This window comes from Scylla paramamosain, chromosome 16, assembly GCF_035594125.1.
Source record: "Scylla paramamosain isolate STU-SP2022 chromosome 16, ASM3559412v1, whole genome shotgun sequence".
Lineage (NCBI taxonomy): Eukaryota > Metazoa > Arthropoda > Malacostraca > Decapoda > Portunidae > Scylla > Scylla paramamosain.
The window spans coordinates 20,569,542-20,581,955 of NC_087166.1; the positions used below are offsets into that span (position 1 = coordinate 20,569,542).

At 43.1% G+C, this 12,414-nt stretch overlaps 1 long non-coding RNA gene across 1 annotated transcript; it reads left to right on the plus strand.

Moving 5' to 3' along the window:
* Positions 1-9,723: 9,723 nt before the first annotated feature.
* Positions 9,724-10,899, plus strand: LOC135108121 (uncharacterized). The gene is made up of 2 exons (XR_010272153.1): positions 9,724-10,394; positions 10,500-10,899. It is a non-coding gene; the product is annotated as an uncharacterized LOC135108121 (long non-coding RNA).
* The last annotated feature ends 1,515 nt before the right edge of the window (positions 10,900-12,414 follow it).

The following is a 12,414-nucleotide window of genomic DNA, read 5'->3' on the forward strand; positions in this document are numbered from 1 at the left end:
CTTTTTCTCGTCCTAAACCTTCCAAACCTTAGTTTAAAGCAGCTTGTTCTCGTGCTATACATGATAGAGAGGTGGCCCACAAAAGGTACTTAAGCCTTCCATCACCAGAATCTCATGCACTTTATATTTCTGGCCGGAACCATACCAAGTCTGTTCTCCAACTAGCCAAAAACTCCTTCATTAACAGAAAATGTCAAAACCTTTCAAGATCTAACTCCTCTCGTGATTTCTGGCATCTAGCCAAAAATATCTCCAATAACTTTGCTTCTTCTTTCCCTCCTCTATTTCAACCAGATGGCACCACTGCTATCACATCTATTTCTAAAGCTGAACTCTTCGCTCAAAACTTTGCTAAAAACTCTACCTTGGACGATTCTCGGCTTGTTCCTCCCTCTCCTCCACCCTCTGACTACTTCATGCCACGTATCAAAATTCTTCACAATGATGTTTTCCATGCCCTGGCTGGCATAAACCCTTGGAAGGCTTATGGTCCTGATGGGGTCCCTCCTATTGTTCTCCGAAACTGTGCCTCCGTGCTTGCACCTTGCCTAGTCAAATTCTTTCAGCTTTGTCAACATCTACCTTTCCTTCTTGGTGGAAGTTTGCCTACATTCAACCTGTTCCTAAAAAGGGTGACCGTTATAATCCCTCATACTACCGTCCTATTACTTTAATTTCCTGCCTATCTAAAGTTTTTGAATCTATCCTCAACAGGAAGATTCTTAAACATCTATCACTTCACAACCTTCTATCTGATCGCCAGTATGGGTTCCGTCAAGGCCGCTCTACTGGTGATCTTCTGGCTTTCCTTACTGAGTCTTGGTTATCCTCTTTTAGAGATTTTGGTTTCTGAAACTTTTGCTGTTGCCTTGGACATATCAAAAGCTTTTGATAGAGTCTGGCACAAAGCTTTGATTTCCAAACTACCCTCCTACGGTTTTTATCCTTCTCTCTGTAACTTCATCTCAAGTTTCCTTTCTGACCCTTCTATTGCTGCTGTGGTAGACGGTCACTGTTCTTCTCCTAAATCTATTAACAGTGGTGTTCCTCAGGGTTCTGTCCTGTCACCCACTCTCTTCTTATTATTCATTAATGATCTTCTAAACAAACTTCTTGTCCTATCCACTCCTACGCTGATGATACCACCCTGCACTTTTCCACGTCTTTTCATAGACGTCCAAGCCTTCAGGAGGTAAATATATCACGCAGGGAAGCCACAGAACGCCTGACTTCTGATCTTTCTAAAATTTCTGATTGGGGCAGAGCAAACTTGGTATTGTTCAATGCCTCAAAAACTCAATTCCTCCATCTATCAACTCGACACAACCTTCCAGACAACTATCCCCTCTTCTTCGATGACACTCAACTGTCCCCCTCTTCTACACTGAACATCCTCGGTCTGTCCTTTACTTTTAATCTGAACTGGAATCTTCACATCTCATCTCTAGCTAAAACAGCTTCTATGAAGTTAGGTGTTCTGAGACGTCTCCGCCAGTTTTTCTCACCCCGCCCCCCAGCTGCTAACTTTGTACAAGGGCCTTATCCGTCCATGTATGGAGTATGCTTCACATGTCTGGGGAGGTTCCACTCATACTGCTCTTCTAGACAGGGTGGAATCAAAAGCTTTTCGTCTCATCAACTCCTCTCCTCTAACTGACTGTCTTCAGCCTCTCTCTCACAGCCGCAATGTTGCATCTCTAGCTGTCTTCTACCGCTATTTTCATGCTAACTGCTCTTCTGATCTTGCTAACTGCATGCCTCCCCTCCTTCCGCGGCCTCGCTGCACAAGACTTTCTTCTTCTTCTCACCCCTATTCTGTCCACCTCTCTAACGCAAGAGTTAACCAGTATTCTCAATCATTCATCCCTTTCTCTGGTAAACTCTGGAACTCCCTGCCTGCTTCTGTATTTCCACCTTCCTATGACTTGAATTTCTTGAAGAGGGAGGTCTCAGAACACTTATCCATCAATTTTTGACCACTGCTTTGACCCTTTTATGGGACTGGCATTTCAGTGGGCATTTTTTTTTTATAAGATTTTTGTTGCCCTTGGCCAGTGTCCTTCCTACATAAAAAAAAAAAACGCACAGAATGGCAAGAGTTTTCTCATTGTTTGGAATGCATATTTTTCCAACAAAGTGTTTGGCCAATAGGTTTGCTTTGTCCTGGGGGGTGTGAGCCATGCTGCCGTCTCCCCGCACGAGAGAAGGGATGGTGGTGACTCGCTCGTCGCTCTTCTGCTCCTTCACAAGGCTCCACCACCTCCTTGTGCCCAGTTGGCCACCTCTCAATTTTTCCCTGAGGTTTTCCTTCCATTGTTCTACAGTCCACTCCCGAGTGCCCCTCATATGCTGGGCCGCCTCACGATGCCTTAGCCTGTTCCTCATCGTTGGGTGCCCCTTATAAGCTCGCCAGGCGCCGTACTTGGCGTTAGAGGCAGTGCGACACTCAAGCCCAAATCAAGGTTGGTCAGAAGCATTGGTATTCTACTAGGAGTGCAGCACCCAGCGGGCCTGCAGGGCGTGGACAATCTCGGTGAGCCGCCTCGCCTCCAGGTCAGTGTCGCCACGCTTTAAGTCCTGCCAGTCTGTCCCCCCTCAGAGCAGCTTTCACTGCTCCTCAGTTGGTAGCCTCCCACTCCCAGAGTGTGTGGATGCAGCACTCCTCACGTGGCCTGCGAAAGTGGAGCTTGGTGAGCATAGCCACATGGTCTGAGGTGTCCACGAAGTCCAGTGGTGAGTAGTGAACAGTGTGGGCTGGGAGGTCCGTCACCAGGGACGACCTAGACCTGTGTGTGTGGGGAAGGCAGCAAAGCTCTGCACCACTAGTAAAGTATTGAAGGCATTACGCGCGATGTGTTGGTTCAACTCCCCCACTATCACCACTGTCACACATGCTGGCTGCATCATAGCGTCCAAGTTCGCTATCAAAAAATCTATCACTGCTGTCCCCTGCGAGAGGGAGCGTTAACAGCCAATGAGCAACACACCTTTACTGACACTGTCTGTCACTTTCAGCGTTAGTATCTCCAGTTCCTGGATATACTGCCTGGAGGCTCCATTACCTGGACATTCACCGTGTCTTTATAACAGAATGCCACGTTCCCATCCTGTGTAGAGCAGTCTTTTCTCAGCCATGGCGAGTACCTTCGCGCACAGTCAAAGGTCTGTGGCACACCGACGTCCAGGAAGGTTTCACACGCAAACACAATGTCTGCCCTGTGTCTGGTTATAACACTGTGTGTGAGTTCACCAATGTTTGTGCGAAACCCTCTCACATTAGCTGGCACTATTGTCAGCTCACTATTGGGCGGCGTATATCGGCGGGATGTGGTGTGGCGCGCCGCCATAATGGAGGGTAGGGACATGTGGGGTGAGGAGACAGGAAGAGTGGAAGGCTGGGGGTGTCCTTGGGGAGGAACCAGGAAGGGTACAGGCTCCCTCAGCTGCCTAGCCACACTACACAGAGGAAGCAAGGGCTCCTGGTTGCTCTGCCTCATTGTATGCACCAATTCTTGCTGCCTTTTTGTCAGCGAGTCTGTCGCGGCAGTTCAGAGAGAAGTAAAAAGATATATATATATATATATATATATATATATATATATATATATATATATATATATATATATATATATATATATATATATATATATATATATATATATATATATATATAATATAATATTATTATATTATATATATATATATATATATATATATATATATATATATATATATATATATATATATATATATATATATATATATATATATATAATATATATATTGTTATGACCTCAGATTCCTGCCCTTCCCATAGCTGCCTCGAATGGACTAGCTTCCCCCAAGTCATCCCCTACGTCATGGGGAACAGGGCTTAAGATGGGTTACAAAGTCCTCTCTAGACTCTTGAACCATAACACCAGGTTACACACATGAGATCGCCAGTCTGTTTCTCCTACCCGCAGACAAGGAAGTATTACAACAACAACCAACTCTAACAGCTGGGAAAGAATCGCCAACCACGTTCATGAGAGAGACAGTTTCAACAAACGACAAAAATATATATATAGATGATAATGTTCTATGGAACATCACCCTCACAAACAACAAGACAAAATCCTCCCACTTCCGCAGAACTCTGCTTTGCAATATTACATCCAACTTCCCAGAAGACAAACTCTGTCCCCTTTCAGAAATGACACAGCCCGAGAAAGAAAGATAATCTACTGCAAGGCATCATACACTAATCCTCTGTGTCTAAAGGCATTGAGAACTCTCCAGATCGCAGTAACATTTAACGAAACAATATAGACACCAACGAAGTGTCCACGAGACAGCAGGAGAGTCTATGAGTTCTCATTGCACACACCAAGTAGTCGATTCCCGAAAAGATGAGGAGTCATGTCCTAATATGTAATATACGCTGAGTGCCCTACAAGAGTGCACTTATAGGCAAGCTGATGGAGACCCATAACACTATGTATATAATAAGCAGGGACATACTCCAGTAAATTAATCTAATACTCTGTTATAGCAGCTGGTCCGCCTAACTGTATTCCGCTTGGTCTCCTTGAAAAAAACGCTGCCTACCACAATACAACGGTCTCCTCCAAGCTACCAAATGTGACTGACTCGGGAAGTGTGGGAAACGCGCCACACTGAGCTCTCAGTGGTCACGAAAGAATGACTCATGTGGGAGGGGAGGAGGGGGATGGACGCTTTCGTCTCAGTTTGGGGATCGGAATCTCAGTGGGCTTTTTTTTTTCTTTTTCTTTTTTTTTTTTTTTGCAATTTTTGTTGCCCTTCTCCGGTGCTCCTCTTATATGAAAAATAAGAAGGCACGCTGCTAATGGTGGACCTGCCCCCTGATCCACTAAGTGTTGGCCTTTGAGTTCGTTCTACCTCGTCACAGGTCCCCAGCATTGTTCCTGTCGGTATTGTGCGCTCTTCATAGAAGAGACTGGCCATCAGCACCATCACTTCCTCCTTATCCGGCTACAGAAGGCTCATGGCAACCACTATACCGTCTGCTATTGTTGTTCCATGGAGGATTACACCAATCCACCATCGCTGCTCAACCTTCAGGACAGAAAGCACTTCACCCGAGTTTCTGTTTTTGGTGGTATGCAGGTAGCCTCGGCTACGATTACGTCTGCACAAGCTGTAATCGGGAGCATGGGCACCTCTGTGTTTTCGGACATGTACTTTCCCTCTCCCAAGATGAACACACTGTTGACTCTGTGTAAGGTATACCATCCCAGGGAGACAAGGTTCCTCTGGGTCTGCCAAAAATACTTCTTCATTGCTTTGCTCTATTTTCATTTTCACAGGTCCCTTAAGCTCAATGCAGTGCCTGGTAACCCCACACAGCTTCCGAGAGGACATAGGAATGTTCTTGTCTGACACGACGTCAGAATGTCCTCTCATCTCCCATATCGATAGTCAGACGGCACGGTTTCCCATTAACGGTACCCTCCATTTGTACAGAAGTGACTGCAAAGCTGTGATTCCCTAATGTGAGTGGGGCCGCGAATGTTCTGGCTGGTGAAGGACCCTTAGTTCCAGAATTTTGGTGGCTATGTTAGCTAGAGAGGTGGCTAAGGTGGCTACACCTTCAGCAACAGGACAGGTTCAGCAATCAAGGCCTCCCTTGCGTTCTTCTCCTGTGCGGTTCTCGGCACTCAATGCGCCACAATTCTAGCACGCCCCACAAGAACTATCAGACCTCAATTCAGTCGGAAATTCTTCGGCCTGGCAGCGGCGAAATTTGAGATTCCTCCCAATTTCCATGACTGGTTGTCAAGAAGGGCTCAAACCCAAGGGCACGCGCCAGTGCCTCTTGTAAGTCCATAGAATGTGCTTGCTTGATGTAAATCACCAGCTGCAGGTCTTCTAGTGCTTCAATGAACTTGTCCCGCAATAGCACCACCACCAGCTCCTTTCGTAGCCCCCGCATATGCCTTATGCACCAGCACTACAGGGCCAGCACTCATGGGCCAGCTGTTGAAGGGACTCCCCGCTCCATCTGACCCACATCCTAAACCTGGTCTGGAATGCCACATCCTTGTATTAGTGACTGAACCTCCTTTTCAGCAATTCGGTAATGCAGCGAGAGGAAACGCGTTGTGCAGTGGGAAGATGCACAAGAATCTTAACTGCCGGACCCCTGAGGCAGGACACCAGCTGCGCTGCCTTCTCTGACTCATCCCATCCCTGTACAGTAGATGATGGACCAAATACGCTTCCAGGGAAACGCTCCCATCGAAGTCCTGCAGCTTCTTTCGCATAGTGTGGCTTTGGTGATACAGGTGGAGTTGTGAAGCCTGGTACCTTCAGAAGGGTGGGTGAAGTATAGAAGACACGAGCCCCGGAAGTCCTTACATGGGTGGAAGGGAGTTCCAGTTGAACACATAGACCTAGTGGAACTGACATAGCGCCGAGACTCCCCTGTCTCCCACCACAAAGGGTGCATCCTCCATCTGCTTCATGGTCGATGTGAGCAAACTCCGTTCCCTTCTTTTGGCCATCACACGCCTCCAAAATTCTCCAGCTGACCAACCAGAAACTATAATGCTAGCACTACAAACGAAACTTTGATTTGACACTTTTCCAATCCACTCTTCACATGTTCCTCTTTTTTCTTTTACTTTGGCTTTCATTTGTTTGCAGGTCTCTCAGCTGAATTATTGTGTGTCTCATCTCTTACAGCACTGAAACCCACTTGCATTATTTCCTTTAGTTCCTCAGAAGCTTGCGGTTGCCTGTTTCTAAGTTTCAGAGGCTAAGCAGGGCTGGGGGACCTACTGGAAATAATAACATTTGCCACATGTTATTATTTCCAGTAAGTCCCCCAGCCCTGTTGAGCCTCTGAATCGCTACCGCTTCTATGCATTACTCTACCACCGTACTGGTGAGCCATCTTCACGATAGTCCGCAAGGACACTGGACATGCTTCTCTTCAATGTTTTAATCCACTCTTGACACTACTGTAACGAGCCAATTCGAGTATGTATTTCAGCACTGTCAATACTGGGAGCGAATGAGTTCTGCACATTTACTGTTGGAGAGACTAACAGGCTGTACAAAACAAACTAGACGTCTCTTTTTTTATTTTGTGCGCAGGCAATACACCACAGTTAACCAAAGAATATCACACATAATCCAAATGGCAGGTTGGAGGTAGGTGGTGGTGGTGGTATGTAAGGAGGTCTGGGTTGGTTGGCTAACAACGTCACTGACAATGCTCTTAAGGTCGCCTCATATTGCCTTGACCTGCGGTTATGAACCACCCAACACGAAGCGCGATGTCACCCTCAACTACACCAAACGCCACATCATCCCCAACCACCCCAACTACCCATAATTATGATTAGATACACTCAAAAAGCAAGCAATTAGGTCCTTAATCTACTTTTGTAGATTGTGTGTATATATATATATATATATATATATATATATATATATATATATATATATATATATATATATATATATATATATATATATATATATATATATATATATATATATATATATATATATATATATATATATATATATATATATATATATATATATATATATATATATATATATATATATATATATATATATATATAAATCGCTACGACCCAGATTGAGCCCTTCTCACAGCTTCCACCGATTCGGGTCAGCTTCCCTATGCTACCTCCTACAGCTCAGTGCAGTTCTACTGGTCTCCTGCAATTCCTTTCCTCTGCCGCCACAATAAAATTTCAATTCAGCAAATTACAGCGTCCACATGTCATCAATGTGTCAGTGTCAATGCGACTGATATGTGCTGGCCAATATAGACATTCATCACTGAATCGAAACTCATACAGACATGTACCGCTATCATATATCTATTGGTCTAATTATTTATTTAGCTATTTTCTAATAAAGGATGGCTGAGTTATAAAGTCAAACCATCACTAAGTATTATCACAATAGTGATATCCTGGATCATTTTCCAGAATACAACACTCATGTTTCTCAGCAAACAGCTGCAGAGCAACTCGTTGTAAAGACGGTTTTTGTATTGCTTGGAATTGCTCCACTCGATTGTGTAAACACGGTTTTTGTGTTGATCGGAATTACCCCTAATGATGATACATTTCCCTCTGTCAGGATTATGATTATGAGATTATTCACACCCCCTGCTAAAATCATATTGCCCACACAATGGATTTCATTGCTGTTGATTCTCATTGCAATATTAAAAACTACAACAGTCTCCCATGAACAGGCTTACACAAGTTCTCTTGGAATAATTTTTAAACCAGGTTCACGGAAAGATTAATTTCCTGCAAAATACTGTGGACGAGTTAACAAGGAGCCTTAGGTCTACCCAAGGTAAAGTATGAGTAATGGATCTCAAGCAACAGTTGAATTAGTATAAAGGTAACAAGAAAAGATTATGAGGTTATGGAGGTGAACGTGAAACCTGTTAAGGAAGTAAAATTTCATCCTTAATACCCCAAGGACTAAAATAGATAAAACAAGCTGTAAGAACACCAAATAGTGACCTGGGAACAAACTATAGTTGCGAAGGCAGCAGTAGATGTGCTCTATTGGCCTTTTCTTCCCTAGAATATATACTTACATTGAGAGCAAAAAAGTTTTTGCTCTGTGTTTTGACTTGCCACAAACGTTGCCAACACCGAAGCTTACATACGGAGCTGCTTACTTCAAACATAAGCTTTGGATTTACATTTTTTTGTGTTCAATCAACGTTTTGACATTGTTCATTTGGGATGAAGTTACTGTAAAGAGGGTCAGAGTAAATCATATATATATATATATATATATATATATATATATATATATATATATATATATATATATATATATATATGTAAGAGGGCAACTGGCCAAGGAAAAATATTAGCAAAAAAAAGCCTTTTTTCCCCCCAGTTGTCTTACTAAGCACCTTGAACTTTATCGCAATGAAGCTAATGAGACTGAGCTGTTTTTGCTGTCAAACAACAGATCAGGACATGATAAAAACATCAATCTGTTTTTAATTTTGTGCCTTATTCATGGCCGCAAGTTCTTGATTAGCCATGTTTACCTCTGATAAAATTTTACAATAACACTATCACATAATTCCTCTTCTTTCTCCTAACAAGCTTCTGGCACCTGCAAGGGATTGTGTGATTTAGGGGGCCTATCCTGCGTCTGGGCCTATCCTGGATCCCCTATAGGCTACTAGCCAGAGAAATTGCAGTTTAATGCACTACATCCCATCTTCTTTTTCTCTTTTTATCCCCAACAAGCTTGGGGAAATGGATTTTTTTTTTCTTTTGGAGTCTGGGATGGTGGGTTGGGGAATGAAAGTCAAATTAGGCTAAATTTGGACATTCATGAAAATGTCTAAGCTTCATTTGCCAAACTTTGAAAACTGGGAAATTTGTAGACTGACCTGATCTAACCTAACCGCAGGACTTCACTCCCCATGGACCCCCTTAAGGACAATAACCAAACCTAGCGCTACCTAACCTAACCAGGAGATTCACCACCCGTGGAGCCCACATAATTAAAGGTTCGTTTTAATCAGTGCGATTATCATGATAATTGCTCTACAGGGATTGTTCAACGATTATCGCTGCACGATAATAGAGGATGTACTATTTTGCTTTGAGTGTCTGTGTCTGTGCGATTTTCGACACATGGCTGAAGTGTCCTGTAGTGCTGGGAAATTAATTATGTATATTTCTATTTTTTTCCTAGGCTAAGGCCCATGTAGTGTGCGGGGGTGACCAGAATCTCAGTACCATGTGACTAACCCCTCCCCTTCCCCTCCTCTCCTCAGTGTCCTTTTGTCCTTGCTTTCCCCCCCCCCCTCTCAGCGTCACTGTGTTGACCACTTCTATAACAAATTTACCCCGTGAATAAACGTAATTTCTCCTGCTTGGCCAGGTTATAGAGGCGAATTTTTCACCTAATCCCAGAGAATGGGGAGCCCTTAATACGATAAAATTAATTCTATAATGGTAAGGTCTTAAACCAGCCCAAACAAACCCCAGATAATTACGCCGCGCCAATGAGGTTGACGAATCTGATAAGTCTTCTTTGCTTCGCTATCCTATCACCCTTGTTGCTACGCAAGCCGGGAAGAGATACCAGACTTTGACTAATTCCCCAATTGATTTCAAAAGTCCATTGAATTAAACTTCTTAAAGTAACAACTATAAAGTAAACAGTAACTTAATTATTCATATTTTTCATCCCTGAACTCACAACCTAGTCGCCCTCCCCCCCCCCTACTAAAAACAAAATTATAACTTAATAAATTTCCCCATTGGAAACCTTTATCCTTAGTTTCCCGCCGATTTCCTCACAAGCAAAGCCAGTCTCTCTCGGATTCTCCTCAGGTGAGCATGCAGTCTGATAGTCTCCCCCTCCATTCCTGTAATATTAAGTAAGTGTTTATTTAACAATAATTTTACTAAAGCCAGTCTCTCTCGGATTCTCCTCAGACCCTCTTGGATTCCCCTCAGATATTCCTGTTGATAAACTATTTCTGAGTGGATAGATATTCGCATTTTTTCGTTCTGTTTTTGTTGGTTTTCTCCACGGGACTAGTGAAACCACCTGGTTCGAGATCACCGTGTGAGACTGTCCTCAGGTCTATACATACTTTTTGGGTATATATTTGTTATTTATTTATTTATTCTCTGGTCTCCCCCGCAATTCAGTAGTCGCGAAAATATCTCCATCGTAGTTTTATGTAATTGAAGAATACGCTACCATTTATTTTGTATTTCGGAATTATGTAACTGAAGAGTACGCTACCATTTATTTTGTATTTCTGAATTCCTTTCTTATTATTATTATTTCGGATTATTCCATTATTTATTAAAAATCATAAAAGTGTCAGTATTTGTATTTCTCTTAATCCAGTGATAGGATTTGTATTTATCGTCTGCCACAAGGGAACATCACACCCCTTAGAGGGCACGAAACTGGTGAGCAGCGGTGGCATTTATTTCGCGATTAACCGAAAGAGGTGGAGACTGGAAATAAGTGTAAATGTTGAAGGTGGCACTTGTAGGGCATAGCCAGATTCCCCAGCATCTAGAGGTAACAAATGTGCAAATTAGGATATTCAGAGCCCCTGGAGCAAAGGCTAGGACTTTCTTTGAGGATGATCGGTTAAATCGAGTACTCGAGTGGCAACATGACTTGACCATCTTGTGGATAGGCAGCAACGACATAGAAACATCTACCAATCCCGCTAGGATTTTCTCCGATGTTAAGAACATCATCAAAGAAATCACTGCCAAATGCCAATCACTAGTGCATGTCTGCCAAATTGAACCCAGGACCAACCCTAGGGGAATATCAGTGGAGAAATATAAGAAATTCCAAGTAGGAATCAATAATAGAGTAAAGAGAGCCCTGAAGACCCCAAACATTCATTTTAATAATATTCAATTTGTACAAGAACTGAGCGAGGATGGTGTTCACTGGGATGAGAGAGGCCAAGCTCAAGTAATCAGTAAGATCAAAAGAGTTATTGAAGGTCACAGTAGCAATAGAGAGGCAGTGGAGTAGAACACATTGTCCTGGAAGAAGAAAACCTGAGCGCATACTGTGTATCGCAGGTCACCTAACAATCACCCTGAGAGATTGTGTTCTACACCCAGTACGTTAAACTTCCATGTGAGCAAAGATGACTGATAATGTTCGCCTCCCAAGGGGTGGATTAGACCCGTGGCAGGACTTAATGGATCATAACACCAGAGAGAGCCTGGGAGCAGTTAAACATGAAAGTAAAGGGAAAGACTTGAACACTTTAGAACAGGAAGTAGAGGAACTAAAGCAAATCTTAAATCAACAAAATCAGGTAATTGGGCGTTTGGCTAACATCCCTAATTTACACAGAGCACCTAGCACTCCCACCAAACCCCGAGATATCCCAATTCTTGAACTCCACCACCTACAAGGTCTTGACTCAACTACCCAATTGCAAATTTTCATTGAACTGGTGGAGCAAAGTAGCAATGAGGACACCCGCAAAGTGCAAATTGCAAAGAGTAGGGTCAGCAGCGAGCTCGCGGCTCTCATACATAACCATCAAACCTTACATCATTGTCACACCTGGAATAGTATTAAACAATTGCTTCTATCACAATTCTCCCAAGAGGTTAACTTTGACAGGGCGTGGAGAGACATAGACGCACAGACATATGATTGGGTAGAATCTCCCCAAGCATTTGCCAACAAATTCACTTGCAAATATGCCACTCTAGAGACGAGCTTTCCAGGAGAGAAACTCCCTAAATGTAAGAAAATTATCAAAAGAAAGTTGTGGCAGGGCTTAACCCAAGAAGCAAAGGCTAGACTAGAAGATTTCCTGGATGAGGATTATCCTCTTAATAAATTTATTGA